Source organism: Podarcis filfolensis (genome assembly GCF_964270895.1).
Source record: "Podarcis filfolensis genome assembly, chromosome: 3".
Lineage (NCBI taxonomy): Eukaryota > Metazoa > Chordata > Lepidosauria > Squamata > Lacertidae > Podarcis > Podarcis filfolensis.
The window spans coordinates 22,147,357-22,167,512 of NC_139606.1; the positions used below are offsets into that span (position 1 = coordinate 22,147,357).

General features: G+C 42.6%; 1 long non-coding RNA gene across 1 annotated transcript in view; it reads right to left on the bottom strand.

Moving 5' to 3' along the window:
• LOC310759881 overlaps positions 1-6,187 on the bottom strand; it is a 74,102-nt gene extending 67,915 nt beyond the window's left edge. Inside the window, exon 1 of the long non-coding RNA XR_014546605.1 lies at positions 5,981-6,187. This is a non-coding gene — a long non-coding RNA (uncharacterized lncRNA). The remainder of the gene's footprint in view (positions 1-5,980) is intronic.
• Between the last annotated feature and the right edge of the window lie 13,969 nt (positions 6,188-20,156).

The window sequence follows — 20,156 nt, forward strand, 5'->3', positions numbered from 1 at the left end:
GCATGGATAACAGGATTGTGATCTTCCTACATTTCCCCCATTGATAATTAGACTGCTTATTTGTTTTAATTTTAAATAAATAAAATGGGGTGAAGTCCACCAATTTCTCCATCTGAGAATAATTTAGTTGGACATCATCTTGTGTTGTTGGGTTTTCTGCTGCTCTTACTGTGATCATTTGTGTTGTAATGGTTTGTTTTAAGTGCATTGAATTTAGTAGGTCTACTCTGAATAGGACCCAGCTGAATCTTACCCTAAGTCAACAATGTGACCCTCCCCTCCATTACATATGAAGACCAAGGATTTTGTTCAGATGGCTGTATCCAGGATGGAAAACCCCTTCCCCTCCAGACCATTGTGCATCTAGCAATACACACACACACACACACACACACACACACACACAGACACCATCCTTTGCATAACATTATTGTTAAAGATTTACAGAGTGTGGGAGGGGGTCGCTTTTTTTTTAAGTCAGCAAGTAAAAAACAGATTGCTTTGGGGTGACTTTCTCTGCAACCATACAGGACTGTCATCATCAGAGAGAATCGCTGGAGTGGAAGGTGAAACAGATACCACATAAATCTAACGCAGTACTGTCTAGCCTGTTTGGCAGCGAGGCCTTAGGCAAAAGTGTTGTCTGGCACTGCAGTCCAAGATTGCTTATCGAGAGAGAATACCGGAGACAGAATGTTGGACCCTTTAGTTGCAGCTTTAACGGACTCTGGCTACAATATTCAGGGATGCTAAATAATTTGCAAGTGGAAGAGACCTGAACTGCAATCATTGGAATTATGTCCTGCATTCATTGCAAGGGAATATTTGCACACATTTGCTCAGAAGTTAAGTTCTGCTGAGTCTAATGATACTTACTCCCAGGTAAGTAGATACTGCAGTCTTGCAGTACAATCCTATGGATGTTTACTCAAAAGTAAGTACCAGTGAGTTCACTGCAGCTTACTCCCAGACAGGGCTTTTTTCAGCAGGAACTCACCGGAACTCAGTTCTGGCACCTCTCAGGTGGGCGCCATTGCCATTACTGTGGGAATGTTTAGGGATGCGGGGGAGGATATATTGTCTAAGATATCCTTTCCCAACTTGTCTTTACAAGTTCAACAAAATCAGCAGAGTTAACATTCCACTTTTTTTAAACACACGCACAGCAGATAGCTTGCTCAGACTCGTTAGAGTCTTTGTAAATATTTCCTGGTATTTTTCCCGTTTAATCCCTCCTAAAATAAGACGCTACACAGTCTTCTGTAAAGTATAAAATGTTTACTCACAAGTGATCATCTGTTCACACAAAGGTTCCCAGAAGGCAGACTTAAAAGGTTAGAACATAGTTTAAATGTGGTGACTATCTCCTTATGGGAGAAAGCCCCCTTTTTCTTCTCTTGGCCTGGAGCCAAGGGTGCATCTTAGTAGTGCTGTTGTTAAGATGACATCGATAGAGACGAGAGAGACAAGATGGTCACCAGTCTGTGGTTCTGGCTCTTTCTACTTCAGGAGAGGCCACGCCCATCTCAAGTTGCACATAGGAAGTTTCGTCTCAGTCCTGGAAAGCAGGAAGTTCTGGCTGGAGGACTGAGAGAACCTTCATGTCTACTCTAGCAATGTTGTGTTTGACTGCACATGATTCTTACATCCCACAATTACGGTGGTACCTTGCTTCTCAAACACCTTGTTCTCAAAACAACTTGGAACCCAAACACTGCAAACCCACAAGTAAGTGTTCCGTTTTGTGAACCTTTTTCGGAATCCGAACATGCTCTGTTTTGAGTGTTATGCTTCCGTTTTGAGTGTTGCGCTTCTGTTTTGAGTGTTACACTGTTTTTTGCTATTTATTTTGTGTTTTTGTGGCTTTTGTTTTGCTTTTGTGACTATGTGGAACCAAGTTGAGCTACTGATTGATTGATTGATTGATTGATTGATTGATTGTGTGACTGTAGTACATTGTTTATTGTTTATTTTATGGATCAATGGTCTAGTTAGATAGTAAAATGCATGCTAAATTGCTGTTTTGGGGTTTGTTTTTAAAAGTCTGGAATGGATGAATCCATTTTGCATTACTATCTATGGGAAAGCGCGCCTTGGTTCTGGAACGCTTTGGTTTTGGAAAGGACTTCTGGAACAGATTAAGTTTGAGAACCAAGGTACCACTGTATAAGAGAACAAGGAAGGCATTCATGGTGAGTTCTGGCACCTCTTTTTCTAGAAAAATAGCACTGCTTCCAGGTAAGTTGGTACAGGGTGGGAGTCTGCAAGACACCCTTTTCTCTGTGAATAAGGAGCCACACAATATTTCTGCTACAGGTCAGCAAATGAAATATTTTCAAGAAATCTGACAGTTTGCAAATAGTACATTTCCCCCCTGTGTACACACATAATAGCCATAATAATGCTAATACCTGGCACTTAAACGGCACTTTACATCTCTAAAGTTCTGGAGAAAAAAATAGCTAATTTAACCCCAGCAGTCTCCTACGAGGCCAGTAAGTAAGTACAGTGTGCAATTCTCAAATGTGCTTTCTGACTTTCTCCTGTTCCCTTCCTAAGTGTACAGCTGAAATTACAAACAAGGTGAATAATGCATCTGTGTGGTAACCATGGTAATCAGCTGTATTAACAACCTTAAATGACAACGTATCTACTAGGACTTCACAGAAGCAGACCAACCCTTGAATGCGACTGGAGGGTTTTTGCCTTTCAGCCTGATCACAGACACGTTCCTGGGAAGCAAGTCCCATTGAGTTAATGGAAGCTGATGTCGCCTAAGTGTTCTTTGGGCTGAGCTCCTAAGGTACACTTGGGGAGGCTTGAGCACTTGTCATTCGGAATTAAGGCAACTCACTGGGAGAAATGATCTAAAAAAAATCCCAGCCTGTAATAGCTTCGTTTCTCCCTTCCCACCCCCATTTATCTTGGCCCAGGTTTCCTTGCTTGCCAGCCTTTATGCTTCTGCTCTTTTCATTCTGCAGGTTTGTTTATTTATTTGTGCACCAAGGATTTGGGGCAATGGGAAGGTGTCTTCATTATTCACCTTTAGGCTTCAGGCAAAAACCGTTCCTATTTATTTATTTGTTTGTTTGTTTATTTAAATAATTTTTATTAAATTTTCCATTTTATCAATCCAATCAAATCACATTAAGTATTCCAAATTATACAAATACATATCATATAGTCCGAATATTCTGCCAAATTATAAATTTTTGTTGGGGCTTCCCATGCTTCAAGTTCAGTGGGGTTCCAATCATCTTATGTTTCTACTGCCTTGAGTTTACAATAGTTCCTTCTTTAAATCTTCCTGTTGTTATCCTTCCTTAAAAACCGTTCCTTTTTAACCAGGCCTTTGGTTGATTTGAATGACATCCTATGCCCTTTTAAACTGTGGGTCGGTGGGCGGGATTATTCAGTTGTTGCTTTTATCTTGATTACATATTTTGTGGTTTTATATTTTGATTTTGTTCTGTGAACCACCCTGATACCTCCAGGTATAGGGTGGTATATATAATAATAATAATAATAATAATAATAATAATAATAATAATAATATGCTACATGGTGGTAAAGCCGTCAGATGAAGCTCTTATTAGACCTGAGCGATGCATCTCACATGATACAGCTCATATTTGCCTTGTACTCCCTCAGGTTACACATCGACAAGGCCAGACCAATACATTTTTTGCTCTCTGAGGAAAGAAGCGAGATGACGCTACACCAGTTCAAAGTCCAGAAACCAATTGTGCCAGTAGGAGAAGCTTATTCCCCTCAAGAGTAGGTTAACACTCAATCCCTCATCCCGTGGAAGTCTGGGAATTGTAGCTCTAAAGGGAGTAGGAGTCCCCTCAGCACCCTTAACAAACAAGAGCTCCCACAATGCTTTGTTTATTCATTCATTCATTCATTCATTCATTCATTCATTTATTCAACTTCTATACCCAAAAGTCTCAGGGCAGTTCACAACAAGACCACAACATACAAAATCAAACCAAAAGCAGTAAAACAATCACCCACCCACCCCGCGCTGTGGTCTAAACCACTAAGCCTAGGGCTTGCTGATCGGAAGGTCAGCGGTTCAAATCCCCAAGCTCCCATTGCTCAGTCCCAGCTCCTGCCAGCCTAGCAGTTTGAAAGCATGTCAAAGTACAAGTAGATAAATAGGTACCACTGTGGCGGGAAGGTAAACGGCGTTTCCGTGCGCTGCTCTGCTTTCACCAGTAGTGGCTTTGTCGTGCTGGCCACATGACCTGGAAAAACTGTCTGCGGACAAACGGTGGCTCCCTCGGCCAGTAAAGCAAGATGAGTGCCGCAACCCCAGAGTCGTTTGCAACTGGACTTAACTGTCGGGGTCCTTTACCTTTACCTTTAAAAGGGTATAGGATGTCAATCAGGTCAACCAAAGGCCTGGTTAAATAGGAACGTTTTTGCCTGGAGCCTAAAGGTGTATAATGAAGGCACCAGGCGAATTTCCCTGGAGAAAGCATTCCACAGACAGGGAGCCACTGCAGAGAAGGCCCTCTAAAATGTGAGAAATGGGACTCACAGTACTCTCCTGATCTACATCCCTAAACTGGTTTGGACATTCACGATTCAAAGCTCAAGATGAATTCACTTTCCTAGGCATATTATGATAGGTATCCTGTGAAGAGAGTGCTTGAATACTCTAGCCAGAATAGCACCCTCTGGATATTATAAGACAATTCTCATCCTCTCACTGAAAGAGATGGGTTTGCTTAGTGTGGAGAAGGGATGTTTAAAAGAGAAACATCAAATACCACATACTAATATTACTATAGAAGAAACATCAGCATGCTGAAGGGTTTTGTACCTTGGCTATCCTTTGAAAGATGGGCCCTGGGAGGCAGGAAGGGGAGGAAGATATATTATTCTCTCCAGAGGACATGCTTAAATGCTCCCACGGTGAGTTATCAAGTGACTCTTTTGTTGCTAGCCTAAAAAAAATGCCCTTTTCCAAGGCATGATATCTTATTAGTTTTCTTTTTCCTAAAGTGTAAGCAGAATCCACAGTCACTTCCCTTCACTGTTACAAAACAGTGGGTGGAGTCATAAAGATGCCCAGAAGGGCTGGCTGAAGCATTTAAATCATTCCTGATCTTAATCTTTTTAAATGTTCCCTGAGACTCTCATGGAGCATTATCAGCACAGAATGCAGATGCTAATGAAAAGGTCTACTTACATCTCCATCCACTTTCTCTCTCACTTACTGAATGATGAAACCAAAGGAGACGGCTATGCCTCTAGAGCCCTAGTAACCAATGAGCCAGAAGAGGGAGGTGTCACAATGAAGGGCGTGTCACAAGGACCTCTGCAACCTAGCAACCACCAGCACTCAACTGACACTACTCTTAACTGACACTACTAAGTTGCTAAGTTTTAATCCACATTCAGCTTTTTACAAATACATAAAATGAAATTTATTCCTTTATATTCAAGCTTTCGTTGTTCCTGCATTTACTGAGCATTAGCTATGTAATCTACTATCTGCCTCTTTGGTCCTATATTGCTGAACCAGAAATCACCTCTTGGGTATTTATTCATTTTATTACCCTCCTTCACCAGCAGGTCCCAGGGCAGGTTACAACCATCTAAAATTATTATAGTTGTTGTTATTAATTAAATTTGTATACTGCCCTATACCCACAGGTTTCAGGGCAGTTCACAGGGTAAGATCACAATATCAAAATACAAAATACATAATAAAAACAAAAACAACCCAATAACCTCCCCCCCCCCCCCGCAACACAAAAGGGCATTGGATGCCAACAAGGCAAGTCTTGAAAATACAACTCTCTGGTGTCAAAGGCCAGGTAACAGGCCCCCCAAGTGCCCCCATTTCCCAGGGACAGTCCCAGATTTACAGAAGCTGTCCCAGTTTCTGATGTGATCCTGGAATGTCCTGCTTTTCCTTAGGACCTCCCTATTTGAAACGTTCCCTAGCACTGCCGTAGAGCATTACCAGCACAGAATGCAGATGCTGATGAAAAAGTCTACTTACATCTCCATCCACTTTCTCTCTCACTCGCTGAATGATCAAACCAAAGGAGATCGCTATGCCTCTAGAGCCCGAGCGACCAAGGAGCCAGCAGAGGGAGGTGTCACAATGAAGGGCGTGTCACAAGGACCTCCGTAACCTAGCAACCACCAGCACTCAACTGACACTACTCTCAACTGACACTACTAAGTTTCCTTATATGGCTTTTAATCCACATTCAGGCAAACTTCCCTGGGGAGAGCATTCCATAGATAGGGAGCCACAGCAGAGCAGGCCCGTCTTGTGTTGCCACCCTCCAGACCACGAAGGAGGGCATCAGAAGATGATCTCAGGGACCAGGAAGGTTCATATGAGAAGCGGTGGTTCTTGAGGGATTGCAGTCCTGAGCTGTTCTTTTGGGGAAGCCATCATTTACAGTGATATCATAGTACTATAAATGTATGGTGTGAAGGTGGCCTGTCTCATTTGGCAAAAGTCATTTTCAACCTTCATTGAAAGCTTTCTGTTCTGTCACATTTACAATTCCTTATTGAGCATGGCAGTGGGACTGCTGATGAATACAGTGGTACCTCGGGTTGCAAATGCTTCAGGTTACAAACGATTCAGGTTACAGACTCTGCTAACCCGGAAGTAGTATCTCGGGTTAAGAACTTTACCTCAGGATGAGAACAGAAATCGCGCGGCGGCGGTGCGGCAGCAATGGGAGGCACCATTAGTTAAAGTGGTACCTGAGGTTAAGAACAATTTCAGGTTAAGAACAGACCTCCAGGACGAATTAAGTTCTTAACCAGAGGTAGTCTAAAATTTCCTCCCTTAAATAGCCACTTTTAAATGTCCCTTAGTTTCAGTTTCTGTGCAGGAGTGTCTAATGTTACTGATTTCACACACAGAGAGAGGGGGGGTTAATGTATAAAAAATGAATTTTGATTAACTTGGAACACATTTCCCTCCTACCGTCCCACTGCCAGGAACAGAAAATTCATAATAATGAAGAATTGAGGAAAGCTAGTCAAGGAGCAATTAACGGGGCAATGCATCATAATCTGGCTGCTGTGAGCAAGTGAAAACAATAAAAGGGCAGCATTTAGAAGCAGAAAATGTTTATTTAAGAACTAGTAGTGGCCAGTATGGTAGGTCACTGCCACCCTCCCAACACTGGCATTGGAGCTTACCTGGGCTTCAGCTGTTCCATTTTTCTCTTTCCTCCTTTGTTTTCTTGGACCACATGGAAAGTGACACAGATTAGAATTAGAGTGTTTCTTCATCTCCAGTGTATAAACAGCCTTTGCTGTTCTTGTACATATTAACTTAAGCAAGAAGGGTGTCTACACGTTTGGACTATTGCAATGGCAATTAGCCACTCATATTTGGAAGAAAAGGTTCATTGTCAGCATTGTGGTTTTTTCTTTTCTTTTTGGAAGTCCCTAGTACCAGCATTCTTCTGTCATCATGACCTTAGTCTTTATCACTTAATTGGAGACGTTCTACTACAGCCGACTGTTCCTAGACAAGATCTCATTAATTCAGGCAACTAGTTACATCTGGTAAAGGCTGCCTCATCTTTGAGTGGAATTATTTTTCTTCCTTCAAATGGCTTTTTTTTCACGTAGGAATGACTAAAACCAAACCTCAGTCCACTGGCAATAGGTACCCAACCTTTTTGATTTCCTAACAGTAACAATATCACCTGCTGATCATGAGAAACGGGATTTTACACGAACAGTGATGAACTCTAACCTTCAGTTATTGGCATCTGTTTGGCATCCCAAAGAGTGGTTGAGTTAACCTGTGATGAAGTGATGAGTTAGGAGCACCAACTCAATCATTTCAGTAACATTTAAAAAGAGAGCACACAATCACTAATATCTATATGAAACAAAAAAGGGATCCATTACCACAGCTTCCGTTAAAAATATGTGCACATAGGTGTTCATTTTCCAGCCAATGAAGAGTCATTCCAGGGTCATTCATTTGAATATGGCCAATAGCAGCCATTCACTCAAAGCATTTACCACCTGGTATGATGGGACAAAAGACAATAGCATGACAATGAAAAGTATTGGTCATATCCCACTTTAAATGAGCCACCATGTAGATATTTCTCTTATTTGATCATTTAAGTATGTCCAGAACAGATGTTATTTTTATCTGTGCTTTAAAAATTGTACACTAAATATGTTTGTTTATATACTGTTTCAACTCCAGTTGAATCTATCTATCTGGTTGTCTATCTGGTTTATAAATGTATAAAAAGTGCTTAAATATACAGTGGTACCTCAGGTTACATACGCTTCAGGTTACACACTCTGCTAACCCAGAAATAGTGCTTCAGGTTAAGAACTTTGCTTCAGGATAAGAACAGAAATCGGGCTCCGGCGGCACGGCAGCAGCAGAAGGCCCCATTAGCCAAAGTGGTGCTTCAGGTTAAGAACAGTTTCAGGTTAAGAACGGACCTGTGGAACGAATTAAGTACTTAACTCAAGGTACCACTGTATACTGTTATTTATATAAAATACGTAAGTATTTAAAACCAGGATAATTAGAAATAGTGCAAATATTATATATATTGTCAGAGCTGCCCGAGGTCCCAGCTCACAAAGGACCAACGCCGCTTCGTTGTTAAGTAAGGAAGTCTTTATTGAAGTTCAGTTTCACTTCCAGAGCCGCAGCGTGCAGCTCTACGTCTCAAACTTCAGACCGCTGATGCTCCGTCTGAGTCTCCTCCCCCCAGACACCAGTTTAAGACTCTAGCCTTACTCCACCTCTTCCTCTGCTCCTTCCGCCTCTGGTTCCGCCTGTCCGTCGGGGTCTCGCCCTTTCTAGACTCTTCTGACGCTGAATCCCCTGAGCCTTCCCCCTCCCTCCGGCGGGCTTTAGGAGCTGGTTCCCAATCCGGGTCTCCTGCTGTCCCTCGCACCTGTACATTTGAACTTGGCGCGCGCGCCCAGCCAGCAACTTTCCTCCTGACCGTTTCACTGCTGCTGTCACTGCTTCCCCCTTCGGGGAGGCTAGCTGCCACTGACCTCCCCTCCGTTCCCCCACTCTCCGATGGAGGCGTGGTCAGCCCTGACTCATCTCCTCTCCCCGCTGGAGGAGACGCTGGTCCTGACACATGTGACTCCTCCCCCCCACTACGCTCTGGTGGGGAAACTGGTCCTGATCCCCCGCTGCTGCTTTGGGGTTCCCCGCTGGCTCCTTGTTTCTGGTGCGTCCCCCCTGGGACCCCCCTTTCCCTGACCATCGGCGCCCCCTTCTGGGAATCTTCTGATTCGCTGGAGAAGCTCATGGAATCTCTCGGGTCACTGTCATACTCCCCTACGCTGCCCTCAGATTCTTCCCCTTCGCTCTCCATTTCCTCTCTCCCCTGTGCTCTTGCTCCCGAGCCCCTGACACACACACACACACACACACACACACACATATATATATATATATATATATATATATATATATATATATAGTATTTTATTAATTTTCAGTAAAATAATATAAATTCCAACAAAACCTGCAGAATGTTACAATGTTTTAGACAACGTAGTCTGCATTGTTCCACATGGAAAACCTGAAATCTTAGGAAAGATCAAACAAAACCCAAGTGCTTCTTAAAATACAGAAGTACTGTTCATTCAGTGCCATGTAGGTCTATTTTGTGACAGACAACAGGAAAATGTTTCTCCCTCTGGTGGCCAAAATCATAAAGAGAAGACATGACCTTTTCCCCTAATGGTATGGTAAAAAAAGGTAAAGAACCCCTGAACAGTTGAGTCCAATCAAAGATGACTATGGGGTTGTGGTGCTCATCTCGCTTTTAGGCCAAGGGAGCTTTCCATGTCATGTGGCCAGCATGACTAAACAGTTTCTGGCACAATGGGACACTGTGATGGAAACCAGAGCACACAGAATTGCCATTTACCTTCCCTCCACAGTGATACCTATTTATCTACGTGCACTGGCGTGCTTTCAAATTGCTAGGTTGGCAGGAGCTGGGACAGAGCAATGGGAGCTAACCTTGTTGCTGGGATTCAAACCGCCAACTTTCCGATCGGAAAGCCCAAGAAGCTCAGTGGTTTAGACCACAGCGCTACCCGCATTCCCTAATGGTATGTTCCATTTGACAAGATGGCTGGCAAATTCCAAACCACCCTCCTCCATCCCATCTCACCTCTTGTAATTAAGTGATGCTCATTTCCTCAGCTGATGGGTCTTGGATATGGAGAACCACCTTCTTCTATGCTGTTTTGGTTAGTGATAGGTGTTGGTTACGTTGTTTTCTTTAATGTTTTTGTGAACTGCTTTGCATACCATATTTTTGCTTACTTTTACACTTGCTGCGGGTGCTGCTGCCCACAAATAAGGCCAGCCACGTATTTTAGAAATTATAAATCAATCAAGTTCCTAATCTACTCTCCCCAAACATCCCAAAAAATTCCCCCGTCTCCATGCTTCTATAGAAAAACATCAATGGTCTGTTCAAGCTGCTAAATTAAACAATACAATATTCTTTTTTTGTATGCATGCAGGTGACTTTGATTAGGTTATTTTATTTTACCTTTTTAGCGCAGTCCATGATTCAGATATTGCTGTGTGCATAGGAGAGCCTAAGTTGCCAAAGCTGAGGAAAAGGATTAGCAATTGTGGCATGAAAGGAAATGAAAGTATCAAGGGAAGCTAATAGACGCAGCATTCAAACAAAACAAGCACCAAAGAGAGGATCTGAGGAGCACTAAGTGAACATGCCTTGATTCCTCTGACTTTTACATTCCAAAATGCAAATACATGTAATTGTTTGCAAAAAGGAAAAAAGAAAACAACAATGGTTGTGCCCAGAATGAAACAAAAAAAAGAGAGAGACACAAAATGGAGATCACATGAATGAAACATCAAATGGGAATGTAAACAGTTTCAAACAGAATCTATTCTTTCTCTGTCACAGTGTGTAAATTTGGTTTGATTTCATCTCTTAAGCCATATGAGCTATAGCATCTTCCAGATGTGTAGGACTACAATTCCCATTATCCTGGGCTATTGGCCATACTCAGAAGCAGCTCACCAGGTAGGGCAGAGCCGCTACACTAGGCTGCCAGCAGGAGGGTTGCTGTTGCTTGCCAAGAGGGAGAGGTGGCACGGAAGTCAACATGGAGCAAATACACTGGTGAGGCCAATCCAACACTCTTTCTATTGTATTTGCACCATGCTGACCTCCCTACTGTCTCACACATCCCCCCAGTGGCATAGCATGGGGGGGTCACAGGGGCGGTCGCCCCGGGCACAAAAAATTTAGGAGGTGCAAAATTTTAACAGCCGGTGTTGCCTCAATACAGTTGCACGCTTCTGTCACTGGGGTCTGTTGAAAGTGACTTCTCCATGCAAACCAGGAAGTGACATCTCCAGATGACAGAACAACTCTTTTTTTCTTATCTCTGTGGCGCTGCGATCTCCTGGGTGATGTGGACGCTGTTAGGCAGTTGAATGTGCATGCATACTCCATCCGTTTCCCTCTCTCCCACATGGCCCCGGGCACTGGCAACCCGTGCTACACCACTGCCTTCCCTTCTCCTTCCCAGTAAGTAACAGCAACCCACCTGCTGGGGAACTAGCATTAACAGCTGTGCCCCACCTGACAAGCCACCTCTGGCTCTGATATATGGGGTCGGTGGGAGTCGGCATCCAAAAACGTCTGGAGGGCACGCTGTTGGCCCCCCCTGCCTTACAGTATAAACTTTTCCCCATGCAGCGTTAACACCTGAAGCTGCAGTGCAGATAAGGACATTAGCTTTCACTTTTAAAACTCTGCCCAAACTCCTGCCTGCCTGTGTTTAGAAACCTTGCCTTCTATTAAATTTAATCATTTCCCCCTGTGGCTTTAAATTGAGGGCATCTCCTGTTTAAATTCAATTACTTTCCCATTTAGATTCAATGCCGATAATAGTAATAATAATATTTTAACTTTGCATAAAAGTACCCTGATAAAAGTGAATGGGAAAAGTATGGCAGTGGAACAGAGTGGCTACTAAACAATGATATATGAATTTATTAATAAAAAGAGAAGCATTTATTGCAGCTTTTGTGAAGATTTAAGTCCTTCCTATTAATAAAGGGAGTGAACCATTGCTCACCGGGGCAAGACGCACTGCAATGCAACATAGGTAAGGGGTCATTCTTTCCCCCCTGGAAATCAATTATATTCGCTTAATGCATGCTGTTCTATAAAATCAGTATATTATTGCTGTGGCTTATTTTATGGATTGCTGTTATAAGATTAATTCAGATTTCAATAGAGGGAGCAAAATACATCAAATATGTTTCCCTTTTGAAGAAAAGGCTTAGTAGAGGGTGTGGTTTTCTGGGGGGAATGGAGAGGGATAACAAAAGTTCATGTCCAAAATATTCACTGTCTCTTTGTCTCTTTAAAAAATTCAAGGGGAATCCTTGGCCCCACCAGACTTTTTTGGTGGGTGGGGAGGCTTGTGGATATTTACTGCAACCTGTAATAAACTCAATTAATTTATGTGCATTAATGATGGTTTTGTACTGAACCATCCACACATTATATTGCGTTACTAATTGTTCTGCGGGAACACAGGTGGCGCTGTGGGTTAAACCACAGAGCCTTGGACTTGCCGATCAGAAGGTCGGCAGTTCGAATCCCCGCAAAGGGGTGAGCTCCCGTTGCTCGGTCCCAGCTCCTGCCAACCTAACAGTTCGAAAGCACAAAGTGCAAGTAGATAAATAGGTACCGCTCCAGCAGGAAGGTAAACGGTGTTTCCGTGCGCTGCTCTGGTTCGCCAGAAGCGGCTTAGTCATGCTGGCCACATGACTTGTAAACTGTCTGCAGACAAACGCCGGCTCCCTCGGCCAATAAAGCGAGATGAGCGCCGCAACCCCAGAGTCGGTCACGACTGGACCTAATGGTCAGGGATCCCTTTACCTTTACCTTTATAATTGTTCTGCAATGCTTCCTCAACTTCACCGCATTATTACTGTCTGATGGGGCGGTCTTTTGCACAGCAAAATTATAGCACACTGCTTGGATATATATACACACACATACACACACACACACACACACAGTGGTACCTTGGGTTACAGACACTTCAGGTTACAGATGCTTCAGGTTACAGATGCTTCAGGTTACAGACTCCGCTAACCCAGAGATAGTACCTTTGCTTCAGGATGAGAACAGAAATCATGCTCCGGTGGCGCGGCGGCAGTGGGAGGCCCCATTAGCTAAAGTGGTGCTTCAGGTTAAGAACAGTTTCAGGTTAAGAATGGACCTCCGGAACGAATTAAGTTCTTAACCCGAGGTACCGCTGTGTGTGTGTGTGTGTGTGTGTGTATGCAAGCAGTATATAAATGTTCTAAATAAAATACAATTTTTAATAAGTGGGACAAAAAAAGAAGACTGGAACATTTCCATATGAAAAGTTTCAGGATTTCAGCAAGAAGCTACAGGCAATGCACTGGGCAGAAACTAAACAATATGTCTGTCCCAAAATTGTCACAGGCACTAACCATGTTGAAAGCCGGATTGCATATACTGTAACCACCATCCCAACATCACCATGAGCAAAAATTGTCATGAAAGCACAATTTTTAAAAAGACATCTGTAAGGGCCCTTTATTTACAGAGGAACATAGCCTGGAAACAATTCATAACTTGGAAACAACAGCCTGTGGAAGGGTAAGAAACCTGTGGCCCTCCATATGTTTCCCATCAGCTCCCATCAGCCCCAGTTAGCATAGCCAATGGTCAGGGGTGGTAGGTATATTAAATATATTAAGAATGCAAGGCGAATCCAATTAAATGTTTAAAGAATTCCAAATCACTTATGGCAGGGTTGCCATATTTCAAAAAATGAAAATCCAGACACAAAAGTTGTTGAGCTCCCCCCCCCCTCTATTTTTCTGGCTACAAGCCGTGACAGGATTAGAGGATTAGAGAGCTATGCAAATCTGATTACTCAATACCATATTCATTTCCCCTGCCATGTTGAAGACATGGATTGGATTAGATGGATCTATAGTCTGATCCAAGAGAGTAGTTCATGGGTTCTCTTCCATTCCCATTCTCGTGTTTTATTATAGCCAACCATCATATATAAATAGTTGAAATTATTTGAAATTATGCTGGCGACTAGGAAAAAGAGGTTTCCCTTTTTCATTTAAGGGATAACGTAATTTTCCGTAAGACAAAGGTGCTCACATTTTTTTTAGATCCATTTTTTTATTAAAAACAACACCAGATTTTCTTTTGTTTCACAAATCAAGGCACTTACATGATTCATGTTTTCATAACAATACTCTTAGCTTTCTAATGCCACAGAGTTTGTTTTGGTTTTTTTAAGCAAAGTTCTGTGTTGTGGTGGATGGTGTTGTGAGGCCACACCACTCATCTGACCTTTGCACAGCTGAGCTTACAGGGACATGGGAGGAGGAGGAGAGCAGTGACAGTGAGGTCAGCATGGTGCAAACACAATGGGAAGAGTGCCTAATGGTCTCTGCCAGAACATTTGCACCATATCAGGTTTGCTGCCACCTCACCACTCCTCTCTCTCTCTTTTTTAAAAAAACTTTTTAATTGAGATTTACTTTACATATAACATATAACACAAAACACACAATACAATACACCATTATACACTACAATATACTAAAATACAGACCTATATAATATCGACACCATAATATAAAACTATACTATACATACTATACAATAAATTCTATTTACCTATATATCTACCCCACACGAACACAGTGATTTGACATCCAACCCTTCTCAGTGTACTGATTTATGTTTAATTGACCTAATCCTAAAGGCATTTCTTTTTGAAAAATCTCTTCACTCAGTTATTCTCCACTCTAATTTCATTATCTTCTCTCCATTTTCTAGATTCATTCAATATCTGTCAGGAGATCTACTTTCTCCACATAGTTTTTAAGATCCAGGATATAGGAAAAAACATCTTTATGAGTCAATGGGAACGGCTGTGGAAACGGAATATGAAATTTTTCGCATGCTACAATCTAAGAGAAAACACAATGAAGATGCAGTACAGACTGTATCTGACCCCTGTCAGGTTGGCCAGAATGTATAAAAACTGCAGTGATGTATATTGGAGATGTAACAACGGGGCAGGCACCTTCTTACACATGTGGTGGGAGTGCAAAGAGATAGGAATATTCTGGGACAGCATCTATAATGAACTTTTAAAAACGTTTAAATTTACATTTGAAAAAAAACCCAGAATCTTTCCGAAATCAAGAAAATAGTCAGACCATTATTTATGTATGCAACTACGGTGGCAAGGATCTTAATTGCCAAAAATTGGAAAAGTAACAGCATCCCCACAAAAACAGACTAGCTATCTAAAATGATTGAATACTTGTTGTTGTTGTTGTTTAGTCATTTAGTCATGTCCGACTCTTCGTGACCCCATGGACCAGAGCACACCAGGCACTCCTGTCTTCCACTGTCTCCCGCAGTTTGGTCAAACTCATACTGGTAGCTTCGAGAACACTGTCCAACCATCTCGTCCTCTGTCATCCCCTTCTCCTTGTGCCCTCCATCTTTCCCAACATCAGGGTCTTTTCCAGGGAGTCTTCTCTTCTCATGAGGTGGCCAAAGTATTGAAGCCTCAGCGTCACGATCTGTCCTTCCAGTGAGCACTCAGGGCTGATTTCCTTCAGAATGGATAGGTTTGATCTTCTTGCAGTCCATGGGACTCTCAAGAGTCTCCTCCAGCACCATAATTCAAAAGCATCAATTCTTCGGCGATCAGCCTTCTTTATGGTCCAGCTCTCACTTCCATATATCACTACTGGGAAAACCATAGCTTTAACTATATGGACCTTTGTTGGCAAGGTGATGTCTCTGCTTTTTAAGATGCTGGATTGAATACTTACATATCACCAAAATAACAGTGAAAGTTAGAGGAAAAACTGTACAAAAGGTTAATAAGGAATGGATTATCTAAAGAATATCTTAAAATACCACTCCTCTCTGTCCCAGTATGCTGCAGTGTCTCAGCCAGATGGACCTCAGGTGAGTAGTTCAGCCCCATCCTGCTGTCCACTGCTATAAGTCACATATCATATTTCTCAGCTTTAGCCTCAGATCAAATTCAGAATTCATCCAGCTTCTAAATTTGGAAGAACAGAGCTGTGTGGAAAAGCAGAATGGAGCTTGCAAACCACCTGTGGTCCATTGAACACATTTTGAGAACCTCTTTGGCATAAAAGTAACCATCTGAACATTAGGATATCAGCTTAATTCATTGCTCCTCTAGTGAATCCACAGCAATGCTTACAGGGCCTTTTAAGAACTTGTACTAATTTTTACTTGCATATTGCATTTCATAATAACAACCAGAACCTGACTTTCCAAGATGTGTTTTTAGGGCAATTACTACAATTCTCCGGTGGTCACTTTACATTAGATTTCAAGCCTTATAAAACAACATGAGGTGTGCTATAATCACTCTGAAATATACAGCCTTTCATTTCCTATTGCCTAATTACGGAGGGTATTTCACAGAAGAGATACAATTACTAGACTGGTGTTTTTTATTATCTTTTACTAAACAGCAAAGAGGAAAAACCTCACATTCACAACAATATGAGCCAAGCCATTGCAAATGAATGCCTTTTATGAATCAGGAGGGGAACAAATGCCATATTGTTATAGATTTGAAGGGACACCCCCCCCCCAACCCTAGAAATTAATAAATGGTAGGATTTTGATTATTTGGAGTATTGAAGGGAAGATTGGAGGCCAGTGGGAAAAGTACAGGCTAAGTTTCCTTCCAAGCCGGTGTCTCACCTGGGATAGAAGCATTAACATGAAGAATGGTGTTGATGGTCCATCTGAGAGGAATCTTGGGCCTGGGAAGACAGAGGTTGCCATGGTGATGGGGTGTGTGTTTGAGATGGCAGGAAAAGAGAGCCTTTAGGGCAAGGTGTGCTGGGAAGAAGGAGGGGAGAACAAAGGGGCAGATCCATCTTGGGCAGGCTGGCTGAAGGGTGGCTGGTAGACATGCCTTGAACTCCAGTGCTGCACTGCTGTGGGGAACAAGTCTCTCTTGATATGACCATGCTGTAAATTCTGGACTCCTTCCATGCAGACTGAAGGTGGAAATATGTGAATAAATCATATTTCTTAAAGCTACGGCAGTCTCCATCGCATCTTCAGCTCTCCAAAGGAACACAACTCCTGCGTGGTGAAACACAGTGCACTGCTCTCCCTTTCTCCCATTCTGAATTACAATAGTCCTTCAGACTAAGGACAGTGAATATTTGTCCATCACTTGGCTCGTAATCTCGCAATGGGTCTTTTGTTCTGTATTTCAGATTGCACACCAGATGACGTTGCAGATTCAAAGCATCATGTGTTGAAGTAAATAAAAATGTGCAGTGAAATGCCATATTTTTCCATGTATAAGACTAGGTTTTTTTCCTAAAAAATAATGCCCAAAATTAAGAGGGTGTCTTATACACAGATAGTGCCAAGGGTGGATTTTCTTAAATCTGAGTTCCCCAAAATAGGGGCGTCTTATAGATGGAAAAATACGGTGTGTGTGTGTGTGTGTGTGTGTGTGTGTGTGTGTAAGAATAAGGAAGAGGTGGTGTCCACACCCACTTTTAGCCACACCCACTGCTGACATGTGGCCACTAGAGAATTGGCCAAAGCTGAATCACCCCCTTCCTAGGTAAATACTGATCTGCCCATATCAGCATCATAGTTATAAGCTGCTGGTTTCCATCATTGACCTATTACCAAATTCTGGGGGATGCGTATAGTGAAAAGGGTGGAAATGCGGGCAGGTTGGGGGGGGAGATAGAGAGACAGAGAGAGACATCCAGACAGAGAGAGGGGGAATAAAATTTCTATAGGGCATATAGGTAGGAGACTTTTTTAAAAAATAACTTTTTTAGGCTTCTCCTTTAAGTTGGAAAGGTTGTGTGCTGTGTTTCAGCAATCAACCTATATTCCTCAGAACAGTTATTGAAGAGAATATCTAAATCGGAATGGCGATTTATGCATAAAGGGCAATCCAGTCAGATGGGCAGGATACAAATAAAATATAACAGCAGCAGCAGCCACACAAGGAGTTTCTTTTTAGAGAAAAGAGTAGCCAACATGGTTCTTTCCAGATATCATTGGACTACACTTCCCATGCTCCATGCTGGCTGGTGCTGATGCGAGTTGGAGTCCAACAATATCTGAAAGGCACCACTTTGACCATCTCTGTATTAGCAGAGAGCCTCACTGTACATTCAAGACAAAGATCCTGACATGAGTGACAGAAGCATTTACCATCAGGTGTCCAGGGAATAACAGTACCGTCTTTTCAGATAGAAAATGTTACTTATGCACCAATGAATGTTGGGCAAGACTACTTTTCAAGAAGGATGAGAAATGGCTTTTCCAAAGCAAGGCTTTGCAGTTCATTTTAGGTGATGGAGCCCTTTCTCTCTTTGTCTATGTGCTTTTGCTAGGGAGAGCACTCATGTACCATTGTCAATGATGCAAGTCTCAAGTCAGCTAGGTAATTTAGATGCAAACACCACTTTAAAATATGCAGTAAAAAAAGAGTGAGAAAATTATTGTGCGTTACAGTTGTATTACAGTAGCACAGGGCCCCCTGCAGGGGTGTAGTCTTGAGAAGTACCTAATGATGCCAAGTTTTGATGTTGGCCCCGTATAGAATAACTGTTGGTCTTTCTTATAAATTATCATACTTAAAAGTATTTACGAAACTAAAGCTGCAGTCCTAGCCCCACTCACCTTGGAGTAATCCCCACTGAATTCAGTAGAACTTACTTCTGAGTAGACATGGTCAGGATTGCAAATCAGAACCAGTGAAAGCGGTGAAGGTCCTGTGTGAGTGTCTGGAGGTGGTTGGAGGATGGATGGCGGCTAACAGATTGAGGTTGAATCCTGACAAGACAGAAGTACTGCTTTTGGGGGACAAAAGGTGGGCAGGTGTGGAAGACTCCCTGGTCCTGAATGGGGTAACTGTGCCCCTGAAGGACCAGGTGCACAGCCTGGGAGTCATTTTGGACTCACAGCTGCCCATGGAAGCGCAGTTCTATTCTGTGTCCAGGGCAGCTGTTTACCAGCTCCACCTGGTATGCAGGCTGAGACCCTATCTGCCCGCGAACTGTCTTGCCAGAGTGGTGCATGCTCTGGTTATCTCCCGCTTGGACTACTGCAATGCGCTCTATGTGTGGCTACCTTTGAAGGTGACCCGGGAACGACAACTAATCCAGAATGCGGCAGATGGCTGGTGACTGGGAGCAGCCGCCAAGACCACATAACACCGGTCTTGAAAGACCTACATTGGCTCCCAGTATGTTTCCGAGCACAATTCAAAGTGATGGTGTTGACCTTTAAAGCCCTAAACAGCCTCGGTCCAGTATATCTGAAGGAGCGTCTCCACTCCCATCTTTCTACCCGGACACTGGCGGTTCCCTCACTGCGAGAAGCCAAGTTACAGGGAACCAGGCAGAGGGCCTTCTCGGTAATGCCACCCGCCCTGTGGAACACCCTCCCACCAGATGTCAAAGAGAACAACTACCAGACTTTTAGACGACATCTGAAGGCAGCCCTGTTTAGGGAAGCTTTTAATGTTTGATGCATTACTGTATTTTAATATTGTGTTGGAAGCTGCCCAGAGTGGCTGGGGAAACCCAGCCAGATGGGCAGGGTATAAATAATAAATTATTATTATTATATTATTATATTACATCTGTCTTCTTTGTTCCTTCTCATGATAGAGCAGTGCCTATGAAATGCTGTCACTCAGCTCCCCACCAGAAGTTGCTTGGTACCCTCCTGCAGGAAAACCATACCTGAGGTCCGAAAATCAAGATGGGTGTTCATAAGTAAGCAATTTGGGGAAGGAATCACATAAGTAACGTGGTTGTTTTTTTTAATCCTTATAGAAAATGGTGTATTATTAGTTAAGTGAAAAGATAGTGCTATACCAGACACCATCTCTGAAGCAACTAAATTGGCAGAAAACCACTTTTTAGAGGAAATTGCTCAAGACATAAAAATACCGCTGTGCCTCCAAAAATACACAACAGCAGCAAAGTACAGAAATATTCTCTAGAAATATAATTGAATCTCATTTTCTGA